This window comes from Pimephales promelas, chromosome 22 (genome assembly GCF_988280905.1).
Source record: "Pimephales promelas chromosome 22, fPimPro1.hap1.1, whole genome shotgun sequence".
NCBI classification, from domain to species: domain Eukaryota; kingdom Metazoa; phylum Chordata; class Actinopteri; order Cypriniformes; family Leuciscidae; genus Pimephales; species Pimephales promelas.
Genome location: NC_142790.1, coordinates 13,911,939 through 13,931,140, shown reverse-complemented (window position 1 = coordinate 13,931,140; position 19,202 = coordinate 13,911,939). Strand labels below are relative to the sequence as shown.

The following is a 19,202-nucleotide window of genomic DNA, read 5'->3' as shown; positions in this document are numbered from 1 at the left end:
CATTTTTAAACCAAATGGTGCATTGGACCATTTTTCCTGCCGACTAAAATTTCGTTATTTAAAATGTAGGCATGTTGTGCGTGGCAAGCACGCTCATAATGTAATAGATGCTGGTGTGACCACAACACTGCCACAACAAATTTAATGTATAAAAATAAAATCCATTAAAGAAAGCATTTGAATTCGCCACTGAAGTTATAGCATCGCTGCGGCACATTCACATTTCTCCGTTATTAACACTGTGAAACAGCGCTGACGTGGAAACCAGGAAGAAACATTGTGCCATGAATGAACTATTCAGTGTCCACAGATCAGCAACATTCACCATGGATTTACTGTAGTAACACTAACTCTAACCATGGAAAGTTGGCAGGAATAATAGGCTATAATGCTTTCAAGTAACATTACGTTGGTTTTATTTTGATATTATGAATACTTGCTGCCCTCAAATGTTAATCTGAACTAAAATAAACTTTGTTTATAAAATTAAAAAAAAAAAATTCTAACTACTACAATATTACATTTCATTTTGTCCAAGGAACTATTTAGTTTTATATGCTCATAAGAAAAGTATAGCTCTATCCTTGCTCATAGTAAAAGTATCATACTTTACGATGTTAGTTTTAATAAAAAGAATATATAATTGGCAAAATAAGGCTCAGCAAAATAGCCTCACAAACACTATAATATGCACACAGCGAAAATGCTGTAAACTGTCAATATGCCCACAGAAATAAATACAGTTGGCTTGTTTGTGGTGTGAAACTAGTTCCTCTCGTTTACTTATCAAGTTTAGGTGCCAAATTGACATTTATTTGTTTACAGAAACCACATTTGTTAAACGCCTTCTGAATGTGGATTGAATTTTGCTTTAAATTAGACCTTGAAAAATTGTGAGATAACATTGCCACAGGCAGACACCCACCCTTTCTCACGCCCTTTGACACACAAAAAATCAAGTTGTAACCCATCTCCTAATCTCCAAATCTCCTCTCCATTCATTCACCTGTGTGTTAACAGAATTTAGCCTTAAGGTTAGTTCTCATTGACCAGTCAGTTCCCATATGGGGCGTGTCATAGTGATGTAATTTGCAATGAAAATGAAAGTTACAACTGGCAATGCTCTGATGAAAACAAAGAACAGCCATTGTGGGTCAAATGGGGACTCCAAACCACAACATTGTCATAAAATAGGCGCATTAGGTTTGAAAAAAAGGGCGCAATGAAAGAAAAGAATGCGATTCAGAGACATATTGGTTAGATATTGAATGTTGTGAATTCACTGAATAGTCTGTTCTATTCAGGTAGACCTTCAGCACACACTGGCACACTGCTTACTTCTTTAAGACTCAGATTGAGAGTCTGAGTCAAACCAGTTGAAAGTCAGCAGCTGTGGAGGTTGAAAAGAGATGGATTGAAAAAGCCATGATGGGCTGGTCTCAGTGGCCCATTTTCCAGCTTCTGTTAATTTGTGAGTCATTGCTACTACAAACAGTGTGTGTTGTTTCCCTGCCAACACACTGCGTGCCAGGACAACATACACTGATGAACAAAGAACTACACACTGACATGCAATATTAAACTAAAGAGTTATTCAAATCTAAACTGTATACGACTGACTAGGTGATGCACTAAAGAAGAAGGGCGGTTGAACAGGACACCAGGGTACTTATCCAAAGCTCAGGTATTAAACAATTGGAGGTTTTTGAGAACGTTGTTTTGATTTTTATGTACTATGTAGAGCCAGGCCGATATTGGGCATTTTCCAAAATATCGGTATCGGCAGTTATAATAGCCGATAAATGAATATTTCAAAAATAAAATAAGAACGGACGAAACACGCTTCAATCATCTCTCCTTGGCCTGTTATATTGAAAATGTATGTTTTACAATTTGCAGTATGACGTTATGGAATGGTAGCAGATGATTTGTGTGCTTTGGCCATGGCCTATGTACTTTTTTATTGTGTTGTTTACTATTACTACTAATGTTGTTCATTTATTTGAACATTAACTTGACATTAAGCATCAATGATAATTGAATTGGACATAAATGATTGGGCTGCTTAGGAAAGGTATTCTATTACTTTTCAAAACAAATAGGTGATATTTAGAAGATACAGTATTGAACTCTTTTGTCTTGGGCTAAGAAAAAAAAAAGTTTAAAGTTGTGATGTAAGTGGTGACAAATCTTTTCCTCCATGTGATGTACGAGCGAAGTACGAGTGAAGCTGATTATTGAAAAAAACAAAAAGCAATTTGGGTGCAAGACTGGATTCAATCCACTGGTTGTCAATTGAATGGAGGGAGTTCTGAATGTGATCTTGAGAAATTGCTGGCGTTTATGAGGGCAAAATTATTGGAGATGTCTGGTATACATCACCAACGGAAGATCAAGTTATGACATTTTAAAAGGGACCTATTATGTTTTGTTTTATTTTACCTTTCCTTTAGTGTCTAATATAGCTATTGGTCATGTAAACAATCTGCAAAGTTACAAAGCACATAGTCCATCCCACAGGGAGTTCATTTCTCCAACTGAAAAAACCTGGCCGAATTACTTTAAGGGTGGCCCACACTTCCACAGATTTCAAAATGTGAGAGACCACAAACACTTTAAAAGTAAGAGTCAACTGAAATTAATCGTTTTAGAAACAAGTCATCATAAGCTGTTTTGTTGTGACGTCAAGAAACATTAGCCCGGTTTCTCCCAAGGTTTTTTTTTTTTTCTCCGTTGGGTCATCTGATGGAGTTTTAGGACACCATCGGGTCACTTGGAATTTTCCGGTTCCTTGCCAATGTTGCCTTAGGCTTGCTCAGTTGGGGATATTCAAATTAAATGACCCATCATACCATTGATCTGCTTTACCAAACTTGGATGTCTTTTTTCCAGTAATAAACAAACACTGTTAAGTTGTTTTGATTGATACTGTGAAGCAGCTTTGATACAGTCTGTATTGTGAAAAGCACTATTTAAATATATTTGACTTGACTTGACTTGACTTGACGTCAGGATGAAACATTAGCATATTGCGCCCACTTACTGCGCCCGCAGACACCAGGGAAAACTTGAACCTCAAATGCTTGCTCTTGAACAATCCTGTTCAAAATACTTAGTTTTGAGTTTTATATTGTGTAGGTCTCCTGCTAACTGGTTAACTCACATTACTTATATCTTACTGAAAAACGTCTGCTGAGCAGCTGTGGACCACTATTACCTAAAACTGTCTCTAATAATGCAGATTGTCTGTCGTTTTCACTACTTTGAGGAAAGATTATGCATGGAGCAAGATTTGTTTTACCAACGTTTATGTTTCATCAGTCATTTACGCTAGAGCTCGGGTAATGCATGCACTGTTATTGATACAGTTTTCACATGTTCACCGCAATAAATTTGAAAAATTCTCTGTAAATAATTAAGTTACTATGTTACTTGTTTTTATGGTTTGCATGCTGAATGTTGAAGTCTGTATGACTCAAGCTAAATTGTAAGATATTGTCACAAATACATGATATCAACCCAATTAAAAGTTAATGCCATAAGTGTTGAAATATTAAAAGATCATTATGATACATGAAATGTAATGTTATACAGTATATCATTATTCATTCAAACCATGGAAATAATTCAAGTATAGATATATAATATTATAATTATTACTTCACTTCCCTTGAAATCGAATAACTGTTTTCATGTTGTAACACTGCATTAATTGGAAGAGAATTACAATGAATGAAGTTCCAAGTGCCCAACAAAGGGAACACTCATCACAATAATGGCAAGCAATTTTAGGAAATCAACATGAAATTTATGAAGTCAACTTAACATTCTCCCAACAATTTTAGTTGTAATGTCAATAACATTCAAGATGACTGGAAAATGAGCGAATGCAAATAAGAAGAATGTGGAAGAAATTAGTGAAAATTCTCACCTCAAAAACCATTTGCCTCGCCTGTTTTTTTATTTCATTTTGCTTTGGCAAAATAGTACTCAAACCAGTCAAGTAATGTTTACTTGGGTTTTCTGATTAACGAAGGCATAACATGCAAACAGTAGGCTACAGATTATTTTAAAAGTACAACAAATTATTGGACATTAAGTAAAGTTAACTAAAAAGTCTTAGTAAGAACATTTAGATTTTACAGAGAAGTCTTTCTGCTTGCAAATTTTGTCATGTAAATAGCAATCCGTCATGACCCAAGCGCAACTGGCTTTTAAAGGGAATGGGAGATGAGACTCTGGTTGGTTTATTTATGCCCAAAAACACACCCATTACTCATTAAGAATAGGGACAATCCTTTTAGACCATGCGCTGACAATGGCGTTAAACTAGCAAAAGTGGATTCGGACACGTTGTGCGTCCTTTGTGACGTACTGGACAACAATGTCAGACAATTTTGGAGTTTAAGGACAAAAAAATGAGATTTTTTTACCCTATACCTTTTTGAATATGTGTGACCATTCATCGTGATTACGTAATGCATGACGCTTAGAAAAACTTACGCTGTGCATTTTTGAATAGTCACGATTTAGTTTTGTAAATTATCAGGAAATTTTAATTCGGAGTGAACTAATCCTTTTAAACAACGGTAGTTATAAGACTTTTATAAGGAGTTTATCGCTTTTTTTCACTGTAAGGGGCAACACATCATTACATGGACTTTCAAAGGCAGAGGAACTGAAGAATCAGTGATTAAAATAAATTTATTCCTCTTTCCTTTTTCTAACCATTGCTTTCTGAACTATGTGGTTCAATGCAGGTTAGTGTGTTAACGGAGAAATAACACAGTAATAACATCACATTTCAAAAGTTGTCCACAGAGAAGGAGAGCATCATATTTGGGGGTTAAAAATGTAGTAACACTTTAGTTTTCACTATTAACCTAATTACCTTTCATATTGGCTGTTTATTAGAAAGCACATTTTAATGCCTAATGATCTACATCCCTTAATTTTACCCTATACCTAAACCACTACAACAACTACCTATTAATATGCAGTAAATTAAGAGTTTGTTGAGGCAAAAGTCATAGTTAACAACAATGAGAAAGAGTTCCCCAAACTAAAGTGTGACCAAAAGTTTTATACTCTCATGATGAAAATCTGTGCAAGCTTTATTTTTGATTATGCGTGACTGAAAAATGTTTAGGTACCTCTCAGAACCAGCCCATATTTCTGATTTGAAAAACTAAATCATGAGTGACTGTCAAAAATGCACCCATGTTAACCTAACTGCTAATTGGTGTCAAGATATTGATCCAACACTGTTCACTGTTGGACTGTAATAATCACCATTATTAATTCCCTTAACCCCCCCTTGAACATCAGGGGAAATCAAACCAACAGCCCTAGGCAGCATGTCGCACATTGTGTTAATTAAGTGGCCCAATTTAATTTGTTTGTTTGGGTGAGAACTAAAGAGAAATCTTTCACACTGGAGTAAATGCACACTCACAGGAGCAAGACTTGACTGGTCACCTTTCTAACAGGAAATTTAAATTCCTTTTTGTCTCAGTGTGCATAGAGTAGGAATGTTTAGACATGACATCACTGAAGGTGACAAAGATTAAGCAGCAGTACAACCAAATGTTTGTTTAGAGTTGTTATCTGATAACAGCTGTTTTGGACGTTTGACTCTGAAACTTGATCTGGAGCAGAAATGACAGTTACGAAACGTTATTAAGGGAACATCTGATTTCTTTCTTCTTCAATGACAGTCATAAGGATCTGTCTAAAAGGAAGTGAAGCTCACAGGACCAGTTAGATTTGTGAACCATTGACTTCTATGAGCTAGTTTGTTTTAATGAATTGACTGACAAAAAAAAAAAAATGCATTGACTGAATGGGTCAAAGCGGTTCTTGACATGTTTGACCATAAGTTAATTTAATTTGAAAGTAATCGCTTTTCGATTGTTTCCAAAACTGAGTTGAACATTTTTTTTTTTTCCTGTACAAACTTTTTTGAAACCATTAATTTAAGCTGGATTTTTTTCCCAAGGTAAGTTGTTAATTTATTCTGGGAAACAGTGTTATTTTTAGTATTATTTTTTATACTATTTTAATATGTGTTATTTGTTTTAGTTATAACTGTAATTTTAGTATATTTATAGTAATTTTAACATATTTTTATATAAATTTGTGCTTTTTTATGATTCTTTTTTTTGTCTTTTTAGTAGGGCGGCTGTGAAACGATTAATTGCGATTAATCGCATCCAAAATAAAAGTTTGTTTACATAATATATGTGTGTTTAGTGTGTATAATTATTTTGTATATATAAAAACACACACACATGCATATATATTTAAGAAATATTTGCATGTATATACTTTATATATATTTATACAAAATTAATATTATACATAAATGTAAATATTTGATATATTAATAACAATTTTTTCTTAAATATATACATGCATATGTGTGTATTTATATATACACAACATTTATATAAAATGTATACAAATTTATACACACTACACACACATATTATGTAAACACAAACTTTTATTTTGGATGCGATTAATCACGATTAATCATTTCACAGCCATACTTTTTATTTATTTTTCTTTTGGTTTTAGTAGTGTGAGGCAACATGTCTATTTTCAAGGTAACATTTTTAAGTTTTTTAGTTAAAGTTTTTTCCATTTACTATTTATATTTTATTGTATTTTAGCCTCATTTCACTTGTGGACAACAAGTGTTTTAGTTTTACTGCAGTTAATAATTGGGGGATTCTTCTGCAACTGCTAAAATAATCATTGATAATCATTGACAATTTTTCTAATTCACGTTGACCAAGTGCAAACATCTTTATTGCCCCCCATTTCAAATAATAATAAAATACAATAAAACAAATATTACTTGTATTTTAAATCACTTCTGACCGTTACATTAAATCCAGTTGTGATGGTGTAAAGATGCTGATTTAAGTTACTTCTGATGTTTAAAGCTGATAAAACTACTTAGGCTGTGCATTTCTTAATAGTCACGATTTAGTTTTTCAAATGAGAAATATGAGCTGGTTCTGAAAGGTACTTAGATCATCCCAGCTGAGCACCAGCACTAATTTTGGTGTATCTCCAAAGCACTAAATACCTAGGCTTTACTGAAACTTCAATGTGATTATTGTCTAATCTCCTAGGGCCATATTGACTTCAGTGCTATCTATCTTCCTGAGGCCCGCCATCTGAGGAGATACGTATTCTGATGTGTCCCGTCTGAGGGCTTCTTTCAGTGCTCTCCTCTCTGTTCCAAAGGGATTTATTACCCCTTTCATAGTCCCACTGAGGAGAACAGCCACCATATGGAGGAAGTGACATTCTCTGCTGAATCATGGTGTTGTCTTTCTCCTTCTTACTGTGTCTTACTCTCTCTGTCTCTTTGTGTCTGTATAGAAGAGTGGTCTGTCTTATCTTTTCTCCTCTGAGAGAGGAATATGGTTAATTCTTTTCACAGAAATCCTCTCTGTCCTTCGAATATGTCAGAGAAAACCTGCTGGTATTAAGTTCACAGAGAGCAGACTGAATCTTTACATGACCACCACATATGTGTGTGCCTGTGCTGGCGACTATGCATACCAGATCAGTGGAAAGATGCTGATAATTAGTGTTGATGTGAAATATTCAAAGAACTGTAAGCTATACAGAATTTGTTTTGAATACTGGATGTCCTAGGACCTTACATTGGCAACAAACAACTTTAAACTTCCCCCTATGAATATCTTTTCTCTTATGAGCTTGTCAGTGGGACAGTACACTTGTTCAATGTAAGTGCTAATATACACCATCTTGGGGTTCTGAGCCTTATTTGTCAGCACTCATCTGGAAAGCTTTCTAATGTGACAAAGACAGAGTTTGACTCTACTATTATAGCTAAAGAATTAAAGAAAACTAAGGATGAAAATATCCTGGTTGTGCATGCAACCCATCGTTCCCTGAAGGAGGGAACGGAGGACATAGTCGACGGTCGACTGAATGGGGATCACGTCAGAGAGCCTATGTTCTTCGAGTACTATTGAACGAGCCAATGAACGTACAATTCGCATCACACAGTCCGCCCCTGAGCGGGGGTATAAATAGAGAAGTGGATGCACGCAATAGTTGCTTTTTCGCTGAGGAGCTGAGAGTAACCCGGAGTCAGCGGTGGTCCAGCGATAGTGACAAGGGGACTACCTCCTCCGGTCCCTACTTCAGGGAACGGTGGGTTGCATACACAACCAGGACGTTCTCTTTTAGTTGATAACGTCGGACGTAGTCAACGGTCGACTAAATAGGGATAACCTTTGAAAACGCCACTAAAGCTGTCACCTTCCAGTGCAAAAGCCTCTTGAAACATGCCCCCGCAATTTTAAGGCGGGGAAGGACAGGGCTTAGGCCAGAGAAGTCACTGCTGTTCCTGCAGGACCACTGGGAAAGCGTTCCCTGTACATTGTATGGAAGGTAAGCTGCGGAAGCCACATCCAACCATATTTGCATTATATAGCATATGATTTTCCATTACATAAAGAAAATCTAAATCAGATCACAAGGAAAGACAATCTAATACTCTTTAGAAAGAGTGATACAATATATATATATATAGATATTTTTTGGCAATCATTTATAAAATTTCTGTACAAAAATTTGATGTAGCCAAAAGATTAAATGACATTTAAGATAAAAAAATCTGCTGTATTCATTTCAATGTTAGTGGTATGACATTTTTTTTTTTATTTGTTTCATTTCAGAAAATTAGCTCCGTGACTGACAAAGGTTTATGATTCTTACACGTTTTGTTCATCAAAATGATCACAAATGAGCACAATTTTTATGAATTTTGAATCCAAAATACAATCGTCAGAAGTAAAAAAGCTAAAGTTAGCTGATAAACGAACTACACAACGGTCACTTTGATGTCACTATCACTCAGCTTCTTACAACTCAATCCACAAGTTGTAAAGTTCGAGTTAGAATAGTTTGCAAGAGTGCGAGCATAAACACAATGTGGCTGAAAAAGCGGAGTTTACTTGTTCGGTATGATGACGTTTAATATCCCAGAAAATCTCCGTACCATTTTACCACTTCTCAGTATCCGCTTTTTTCAAGACACGTAAAAGCTGTAGATGAAGATGGACTCATAAGTGCATAAAAATGCTCCAAAAAGCTAATTCCTGTATTAGTACTCATTCCTTCAACATTTAATGTTGAAAGCAGAAAATTAATATATAAATATGTATACCATTGTTTGAGGGGTGATCCCTCCAAAGCCCATTTTTCAAAATCAATGACAGGAAGTAACAGGTGGGAGGTCAGAAGTCACTCGGCGGGGGCTCGGCAGGGTCAGAGGAGAAAAAGACTGATGGGACATAAACATTTGGAGCTTCTCAGCATGACAGTGTGTGAGAGATTATACGCAAGGACGAAAGTGTGAGGAACAATAAAGAAATTGAGCCGTGTGCTTTACAAGTGAACAGGAGGTGAGTGGGAGGACAGAAAAAAGCGAGGAGGACCAGGAACTGTATGGCTTTCATATCAGAATTTTTGTCTTGTTAAGGCTTGTCAACATGAATTGTTCTATTCATTTGCACAAAATACAGATGGAGCCCTGACAACTCAGTCTAGCAAATAACTTCATGTCAGCTGCTCTGAGAAGACTTGCACTGAGCAAAGTCAGTCCCATTGAAGTCATTGTCAGTCAGTAATTCTCAGCTCTTAAGGCCAAATACTGTAATGCATTAATTCAATACATTCCTCAATAATGGCTCTGCAAATCAAATTAACTGCTGATCCATGAAACAACATGTTCACAGACACTGTAAATGCAAGTATCTCTACAGAAGAGCCTTTTGTTCATGTTTTTTAATCACTTGGGTATTTTTCCAATGTAACACTCTTTCCACTGTTCCAATGTGAATTTTCATTTTTCTGCATGCAGTTCTCACTAATGAGGACAATAAAGAAAGTACTTAAGTACTAGCTGTTTTAATCATTATATACATAATGACATGGTTATAACATGTTGTTGTCTTTTTTGTATGTGCATCATGGTATTCTTTGTAAACACCCAGGTATGGCAGCCATTCATTTCCATGGGATATATCAAAATACCTTGCTATACTATTACCATCTGATACATCACTGTAATGTGGTACAAAGGGCTTTGTGCAAATAGCACTGTGTATTACTATTACATACTGAACCCATTGAATAAAGCATTGTGTTCTCTCATTTGCCAAATTGTTGTTGTCTGTTAAATATTTGATTAGTTCACTGTTAAACATTTGAGAACAGTGAGGGACGGAGCAGTTTTCCGTTGATGCTGAATCACTATATGTGTCGGTCTCTGATTAACTGTCCCATTGTGGTGAACTCAGCAGTTACTGGTAAGGTCTGAGAGATAATAACAGGCAGAAAACCTTGATGCATGAACTTGGAACATGATTGTCATGAAAACTATCCGAGTATTAGACACGCTTTGCTCTGGTTACTCTGTAGATGATTAGCAGAGATGTATACCTGGCTTAAGAACACTACCTTTCGAAAGTTTGCAGTCGCTTGGATTTTTTAAAATGTTTTTGGAAAAAAGTCTCTTATGCTCAGCAATAATCAAAAATATACTAAATATTTTTTACAATGTAAAAACAGTTTTATTTGTTAATAACTTTTGAAATGTAATTTATTCCTGTGTTGGCAAAGCTGATTTTTAAGCAGCCCTCCAGTTTTCAGTGTCACGTGATCCTTAAAAAACAGTCTAAAACTGCTTATTTGGTGCTCAATAAACAATAATCATTATCAATGTTGAAAACAGTTGTGCTGCTTAATTTTTTTGTGTGGAAACTGATAAATTGAATTTAGGATTCTTTCCTGAGTTTGAAGTTCAAAAGAACCATGTATACTGTGACTTATATGATAAATTCTGCATATTTACTGTGTAAAAGTATTAATTTCCAGTGTTGTGTACTCGAGACTCGGACTCGAGACCGTACTCGGTCTTGTTATGGACTAGTGTACATTTTGACTCTGAATTGACTCCTACTCAAATTAGGACTCAGACTTATTCCCGAGTCCACTCGAGTCCCATTCAAAATATGCCATGACAATCACTGTATGTTAAAGCTTCAGTCCGCATCTTTTTTGGGGTTAAAAAATATCGAAATTTGAAAAAAAAAATACATTATTTGAGAAAATACATATCCAGCCAGTGTTCAAAACTATCGTTCAAAGCGGTAAGCTTGTAATAATGTTTTTTTAATTCCAGTGGTACTGGTGGATTTCTGTGGGAGATTCGAGCATGTCTTTGCGTCATTACGTCACATCTGTACGCATAAAGAGGGAGTCTCGGCTAGTAGACTATATTGCGGGTGAGGATGTTGGAGGTGGAGATTTATAGTTTTTTCTCACTGTACTTGATATAATTAAACGTATCAATTTGATGGTGGATCCAGAAAGGTTTAAACAACAATCACCAGTGACAACAGATTCACTCGCTGTAAAATGCGAAAGACTTCGTTCGGACTTCGGAGTGGCTACAGAAAAAAAGAGACTGCAACCGGACCTGCATGCGAAAACAAGGACACATATCGGAAGGTCATTAAATGTAGTCACGCAATTCTGATGTTAACAATTTAAGAACAAAATATAATTTACATGGTTTTTCGTTATGATAACTTACAAGCGATTGTTAGATTTAATCAGGGTGATACTGCAATGTCAGAATCAGAACAAAGGTGGATGTTTCTTACTAGTTCAAATAAAAATTTTCCGGTGAAAATTCTTATGTTGGTCACACTTCCAAAAAGAATAATCTGTGATTCTGAATGCCAGTATCCACACTCCGGCGCGGTGACTAACAGCCTCACAGTCTCAAGCAACTCACGTAAAGTTGATAATTCTGCAAATGACTGCAATTGCAGATTTCGAACAGAGATGGCGAAAAAGAGTAAAAACGTCAGACTGCAGCTTTAATATTTCTTTAAATTGTTGTTTGATTGAAACGTCCAATGATTGCTGACTTTCTTGTGCGCAACTGCGCATGACTTGAGACTATGACGTTCGTGGCGCGCAAATGCAGCAGGACTCAGGTCAGATGTGATGTGAAGCCTCTAGCTCAACTATGTATTGAAAATATCTGCCTTATCATCCGTACTTCAGTTTGCATATATGAGCCGCACATAATTCGTGTGCAGTAATGTTATGTGAAAGAGCACTTACTGATTGTAATAATTGTAAGTCATAATTGTAATAAAATACCTTTACACCACTATGTAGCCTTTTTACCATTAGAGTGTACATGACTCCATGGTTTACTGTTTGAGCAGACTGATCTCATGAAATGGCGAAGGCCTATGTATGACACGCCAATTCGTATTTCTATTTTTGCCGTGCTATCAACACACGCTTTTCAACGTTGACTAACGTTCCTAAACCCCGTCCCTAAACCTACCCGTCACTGGGGTTGATAACATTTATGAGTCTTCCCCTACCATCCTAGGAAAAAAATATCACTCCCCAGATGTAGATCTACATTTTGCTTCGTTTAGCTCGGACATTTACCGGCGTGGACATACACGCGGATAGCTCAAAATGCGCATAGATATTTTTACGCAAAGTCATGATGTCATTTTGGTTTGAGTATTGTGCCAATTTTATTGTTACCACCAAATATTTTACATATTCTTGAAGATTTCTTTAAGTCCAACCATATCCAACCTCACTGGTCTCGACTTGGACTCGACTCTCTTTGGTCTCGGTCTCAACTCGGACTCGACCCTCTCGGTCTCGACTCGGACTCGAGTGAGCTGGTCTCGACTACAACACTGTTAATTTCTTTAAAAAAAAAAATTCTTAAGCTGCAAGAATTCAAATTGGTTTCTTGAACATGACAATGAGTTCACTGTACTAAAATGGCCCCCGCAGTCACCAGATCTCAACCCAATAGAGCATCTTTGGGATGTGGTGGAACGGGAGCTTCGTGCCCTGGGTGTTTTCTCACACAAACCGCTCGTTTCGTGTCTTAGGCCAATTTGTACTTACATTTACAAGTCATTACCTGCATCTTGGATGCCCTTGAGGTAAGCTAAAACATATCAAAAATTAATTTCAAAGTTAACTATCCCTTTAATTTGTCCTAGGCACTTGATGTCCTGATATTTTAGTTAATGAATAGACTTCTATTGAATCGAATCCATGAGCTTGGCATTGCAAACGTCATGTTCAACTCGTTGACCCACAGTAATGTTTGAAATATCACTGTATCTAAATTAAGTACTTTAAGAGCTTACTGGATGACTAACATAATTGGATGTATGCAATGTTTACTCTTCACGTTGTGTGAAATCCATACCGGGATTGTGAAATGTATAATCTTAAGACCAGTCTTATTCCCTCAAAAGAGAGAGATGTGTTAATGCAGGCCTGTTGTCTACACTTCCTCATGCCCTCAAAAGGAGGCAAAGAGATGACGTCCCTCAAAAGGAAGACAGGCGAGACCAACCTGGTGGTCTGGCAGTCATCACAACCAAAGAGGTGTTTTGTCTCAAGATCCCCCCCGATTGGCCCCTTCAGCTTCTCTGGTGTGTCTCCCAACTTTAAACAAACAGAGGCACCTCAAGTAAATATTTAGCGCTCTTGTGGGAGCGTTCAAAGGCTTCTAGAGAAATGAATGAAGGATTTTCTCTGCACTCACCTCTAAACACGACAGTTAGACAAAAGCTCAGTGAAGAGAAGTGCTGCATGAATGACTGTAGGGAATATTTGCACAAGAGAGAACCAGATGCTTGAATTTCTTTGATCATTTCATCCAGATGTATTATATGTGATCAAATTATGATTAAATATTAAATTAAACATGTCTTTGATGTGCAGACATTTCTAGGTTCATGTTTTCGATCTGTTTGACAAGTGACAACCCTCAATGATCCCGTCGACCTCCCTGTTTCCGACCCAGCTCTCCCTGTGAGATTGTGGAAAAAAATAGTGAGGAGGAAGTGAGTGTGTTTAAATCTGAAAGAGAAAGCAAAGTGAGGGTCAAACCAAATTCAGATAACTCTAGGAATTAGACATTAGACAAACTAAATATGTTCGGTTGAAAAAAAGACTTTGGTCTGATGTAATTCTGCACAGCGCTTTTAAACTAGGTTCTGAGGTCAGGACGATCTTAAAATAGAGTGCAGAGACCCAGCCCATCCCAAAACTACAGTGAAGCTTAGCATCTGTGGTTTCGTAGTGTCATCATCTCTGAATATCTTATCCTCTCCACTGCTCTGAAAATGAGATGTGTCTCTATGCTTGAGTGTGTCTCTGTGTTGTTAAAGCAGTTGGCGTCACATCACAGCTCTCCATCTATTAAAGGGATAGTTCACTTTGAAATTAATTTTTGGTATGTTTTAGCTTACCTCAAGGGCATCCAAGATGTAGGTGTCTTTGTTTCCACAGTATTTTCAATTTTGACATTTTTCAGTCAAACCGTTGTTGTCTATCAGTCATACACTGGAGGCTAAGGGGGTCCACCAAAAAACATGCACAGAGAAGTCAAAATTAATTATTTAAATTACATGATTTAATGACTCGTTAATGATAAAATTACATGATTTAATGACTCGTAAATGTAAGTACACATTGATGGCCTAAGACACGAAACGAGCGGTTTTTTTTTTAGTTATATCGTTACGTTTTTACCTCTTGTAATCATAGTCATGACAAAATGATCTGATGGCACGGGCGCTTCGGTCTGCGCATGCGCCGGAAGTGGTCGCTTGCGCGCCTACGTCACTCTTTGTGTATACAGAGATTTCGGAAGTTTTACCTTTCACTAAACATTTAGATATACGGGAAACCACAATGGAAGACGATTTCGGTATATCTAAATATGTTTAGTGAAAGGTAAAACTTCCGAAATCTCCATGTAAATATTGAGTGACGTCACACGCAAGCGATCACTTCCGGCGTAACATTGAACCGATTCAGTTTGGTTCAGTTGGACATTGCACAACTGATTCAGATCACTTGGACGTCACTGTGATTAAACGAGGTAAAAACTATATAATTACTGTTCGTTTTCTCACAAAAACTGCTCGTTTCGTATCTTAGGCCATCAATGTGTACTTACATTTACGAGTCATTAAATCATGTTTAATTTTGACTTCTCTGTGCATGCTTTTTGATGGACCTCCTTAGCCTCCAGTGTATGACTGATGGACAACAACGGTTTGACTGAAAAATATCAAAATTGAAAATACTGTGGAAACAAAGACACCTACATCTTGGATGCCCTTGAGGTAAGCTAAAACATACCAAAAATTCATTTCAAAGTGAACTATCCCTTTAAGTTTGGTAATTTTGTGATGTTTTTCTGTCTATATTTTGATGTTCTGTTTTCTGATGCATATTAAAGTTTTATTTGTATATTCATATTTTATCTCTTAAAACAAATACAACGGTATTCCTCAGGCTCAGTACTTGAACTGGAATACCACAGTACTTTATTATATACTATGGTTCTGTATGATTACCATTATAAATCTTGGGATTCACATAGTAGCCTACTGTATTCCAAGTTAATTTAACAGTCATATTGTTTGACATTATTACATTTTTATTGTAATTGTCACAGTTCCTCTGTTTCTGTCCGGGGACTCCTGTTTCCTTAACACAGTCTCATCCCAAAAAGTCATATAACTGACGTTTTGGGACGTATTTTGACCATTAGTCAATATCCGCCTTTTTAGGGCCCCCTTAAACGTCGGTAGATGGCGATCCCGGGCCGTCATACAACTGACGCTTTACCTTTAACGTCAGTTAGGTGACGACGGGTTAGGTTTAGGGTTAGGTTTAGGTATGGGGTAGAGTTAGGATCCCATAACCTCATCTACCGACGTTTAAGGGGGCCCTAAAAAGGCGAATATTGACGTATGGTCAAAAGACGTCCCAAAACGTCAGTTATATGACGTCTTGGGATGAGACCGGGCTGGTTTCCTCTGCCATATATACGAGGTGTGTTCAACTTCCGCTGAGGCTGGATGTAACCAATTGTAACGACTTTTTGCTTCCCTTTGTGAATCTTAGTGAATCCGTGTATGAGTACTTAATTAGAGATGAAGTGAAATAGATTGAATATATTTATCAAACACACAGACATTTCAGGCATTTTCATGAAGCATATTTCATAAATAGTTTTTAAAAATAAGTTATAATTTATAACATTACACTTTAATATCTCTGTATAATTTCTTAATTTCTTTTGCCTTTAGTGCAGTTACAATTGACATTATAATAATTGAATATTATTTTTATTTTTATATTATATTATTATATATATTATTATAAATATATTATTATTATTATTATTATTATTATATTATTATATAATTATTATATTATTTATATTATTTATTTTATATTATTTTTATTATTATATTATTTTCATTTTTATATTTATTGGATATATGTTGCTTTGAAACATGTAATGAAACGAAATGAAAGTAATTTTCATACAATGTATCTTCATACAACTCTTTATTTATCTTAAAAATGAAATGTTCAGCATGCGCTTATGGTATTTAAATGTCCATATTCGTTTCCCATATAGTGTACAGTACGCATTACAACCCGCTTAAAGTCTCCTTTTTCAACTGGTTTGCATCGGACATAAATGACAGGAAGAGTTGTAATGAACGGAAGAGACAGTTAATTAGAGGACAGATGGATGGGGGCGTGGCCTGTGGATTCTGAATCACCTCTCAGAGATTCTTGCTTAGACAACAGGGTTATTCTGTGACATCATTCCTCCAGGCTACATCGTAAGCCCCTGTGTCATAACATCCACATTATATTCATTAAAGGGAGGATGTGGACGTGTTTGTCAAAACCATTTCTGAATGCTGTCCTTCATGTTCTCCCGGCAGCTCATGCTATTAGTGTCGGATCGGCTTCCTGTGTAAGTACTATTAAGCTATATAGATTTTAAGATTTTCAACAACAAAAAAAGGGAAGGAAAGTATGTCACACATTAATTGCATATGCGTTACAATTTAGTATGGTAGACCATGGTACTGAACACTTTCCATACTGTAGTCGGTACCACTGTACATTTTACTGTAAGTATTGTAGTGCTTTTACACTATAGTCTACTCTAAAGTTTAAACTACTGCTGGTACAGTCAGTGTTACACTTTCACCCAAATCTATTAACTTGAATTGAGACTGACAGGAAGTTGTTAGTCTGGTCCTGTATACTGTCACTGTAATGGTGCAGACTCAGACCTAGAATGGTGCACTTCACCTAACTTTTCTAAGAGAAAAGGTGTATTTATGCGCTGTCTATTTTCTATCTTGCTGCTTTTCTCTCTGTCTTTTTGTCTAACTTTCTTTTAATTTAATATTCAACAATATTATTGATCTTCCTGCATTGACACTATTATACAAGAACTGAACTGAGCTGGATGATGACATCACTGTTTTCTACAGAGTGGGTATACTGTATATATAAATTAACTAAAAAGAAACTTTTTTACAAAAACAAACAGAAGGAAGGAGTTATCACGTCTTGGGCAGACTCCAGCGTTGCGTGTGAAATGTCTTTATCCTAGGTACATTGGCATATATTTCAGCATGTCATATGAATATAGTGTCATGGGTCTTATATGTTTTCAAACGTCAAACGATCGCGTAGCTCACTTTTACAGGCCAGCGTCTTTATAGTAACGTTAGCCTATTGGCTACTGTTTTACACAATAGATATGCTAATTCAATTCAATGTTTGTTGGTAGATAATAGCCATGCCGTCAATATTAATATATCAAGCTACCATAGATGAATCTGCAAATTTGAAAAATCAATGTGCATTATAGCTTGAGGCAAGACACTTTCACCAGACAAATAAGTAACATAGGATAGTATCATGACCGATTATTTTGTCCATCTAATCATGTATTATTTACTTGCAAGAATGTAGCCCCTACCAAACTCAGTAATCAGTATACTTTCACGTCTCGAGCTGGCGGGGCTGCCCGCCCCGGCTCTATGGGGATGCTTGAGTGTGTTAAGCGCCCTCAAAAGAAAGCAATACAGTCTACACTGGATGCAGTGAGGGGCGAAGCTACACAACACATTACCAACATTACCAGCTCTGTTTCTGACACACTTCACATTTGTTTTTACTTGCTGCTTCAGCCATGACAACATACAGATGTAAAAAAAAGTGACGTATGGCGTAAAGCAGTCGAATTTTGTAGTTCTTTTTGTGCTCGGGTTCCTACCCACACCCCGAAGTTACAGAGTGCTAGTAAAAGCGATACAGACCACGTTAGGCTACGGCAGACCTGTCATTCAACCTATTGTAAGTCGATGTACCATCTCAAGTGTTTTGGAAAAATACTATAAATGTTGAAAAAATGACATAGTGCTGCTTTAAGCTGGACCGTGGAGCAATTTTCTTCTAGAAACAAACTTTGTTGCATTATTTTCCTGATATCACTGTGAAGCTGCTTTGAAACAATCTGTATTGTAAAACTGTATAAGTAAAGGTGACTTGACTTTCTATTTTCTGCCAAACTATTTCTATGGATGCATGTATGGACATCTCTCTCACACACACTTTTTTATTCACTCTAGTAATTATTTGATCACCCGTATATCAGTAGCACTTTATAATCTATAGTAATGATCAGAAAATCACCAGAGTTTATAATCAGATATGGATTAAGAATTCTCACTCTGATGCTGCTGCAAAAATCCCCTGAAACATCTCAGTACTTCTCCGAGCAGCATAGCTCCATTCAGGCAATGCACCTGTTGTGTGAAACGCCTGTCCAAGTTTAACGCCTCTAATTTATAGGCTGCAGCTGCATATATAACTCCCCATCTCTTAAATGAGCAGTCTTTGCAGTTGTAGTAGTCGCACACTTAGAACTAGGACACTCGTTTTCTGTCATTAAAGTTATTAAAATGCAATTCTGCAATTCAGCCTAGTTTACAGATTTACACCTTAATTATATATTTTTAAACAGTAGTTTTGTCTGTCATAGCATGTGACTAAGCAGTATCCCTTGTAACAGTCATCTTCCTAAACATCTCCAAAAACTCTTTGTTTAACAATCTAAGTGAATGAAGCACCAGCATGTGTTGACCTGTTTTGAAATTCCATGGTGAGAATGACAGTCTGACTCACTGAACATTTAACTAACGTTTAACTCACTTTTAAAAGCTCTTGTGCTAAATTACACGCTG

The 19,202-nt window shown here is 36.4% G+C and overlaps 1 protein-coding gene and 1 long non-coding RNA gene across 2 annotated transcripts in view; one reads left to right on the top strand and one right to left on the bottom strand.

The window, feature by feature from the left end:
* The window catches only part of LOC120476019 (progressive ankylosis protein homolog), a 230,056-nt gene that overhangs the window by 64,955 nt on the left and 145,899 nt on the right, over window positions 1–19,202 (bottom strand). The window lies entirely within an intron of this gene.
* LOC148969587 (uncharacterized) lies at window positions 5,293–7,786 on the top strand. The gene is made up of 2 exons (XR_016149395.1): window positions 5,293–5,998; window positions 7,143–7,786. It is a non-coding gene; the product is annotated as an uncharacterized LOC148969587 (long non-coding RNA).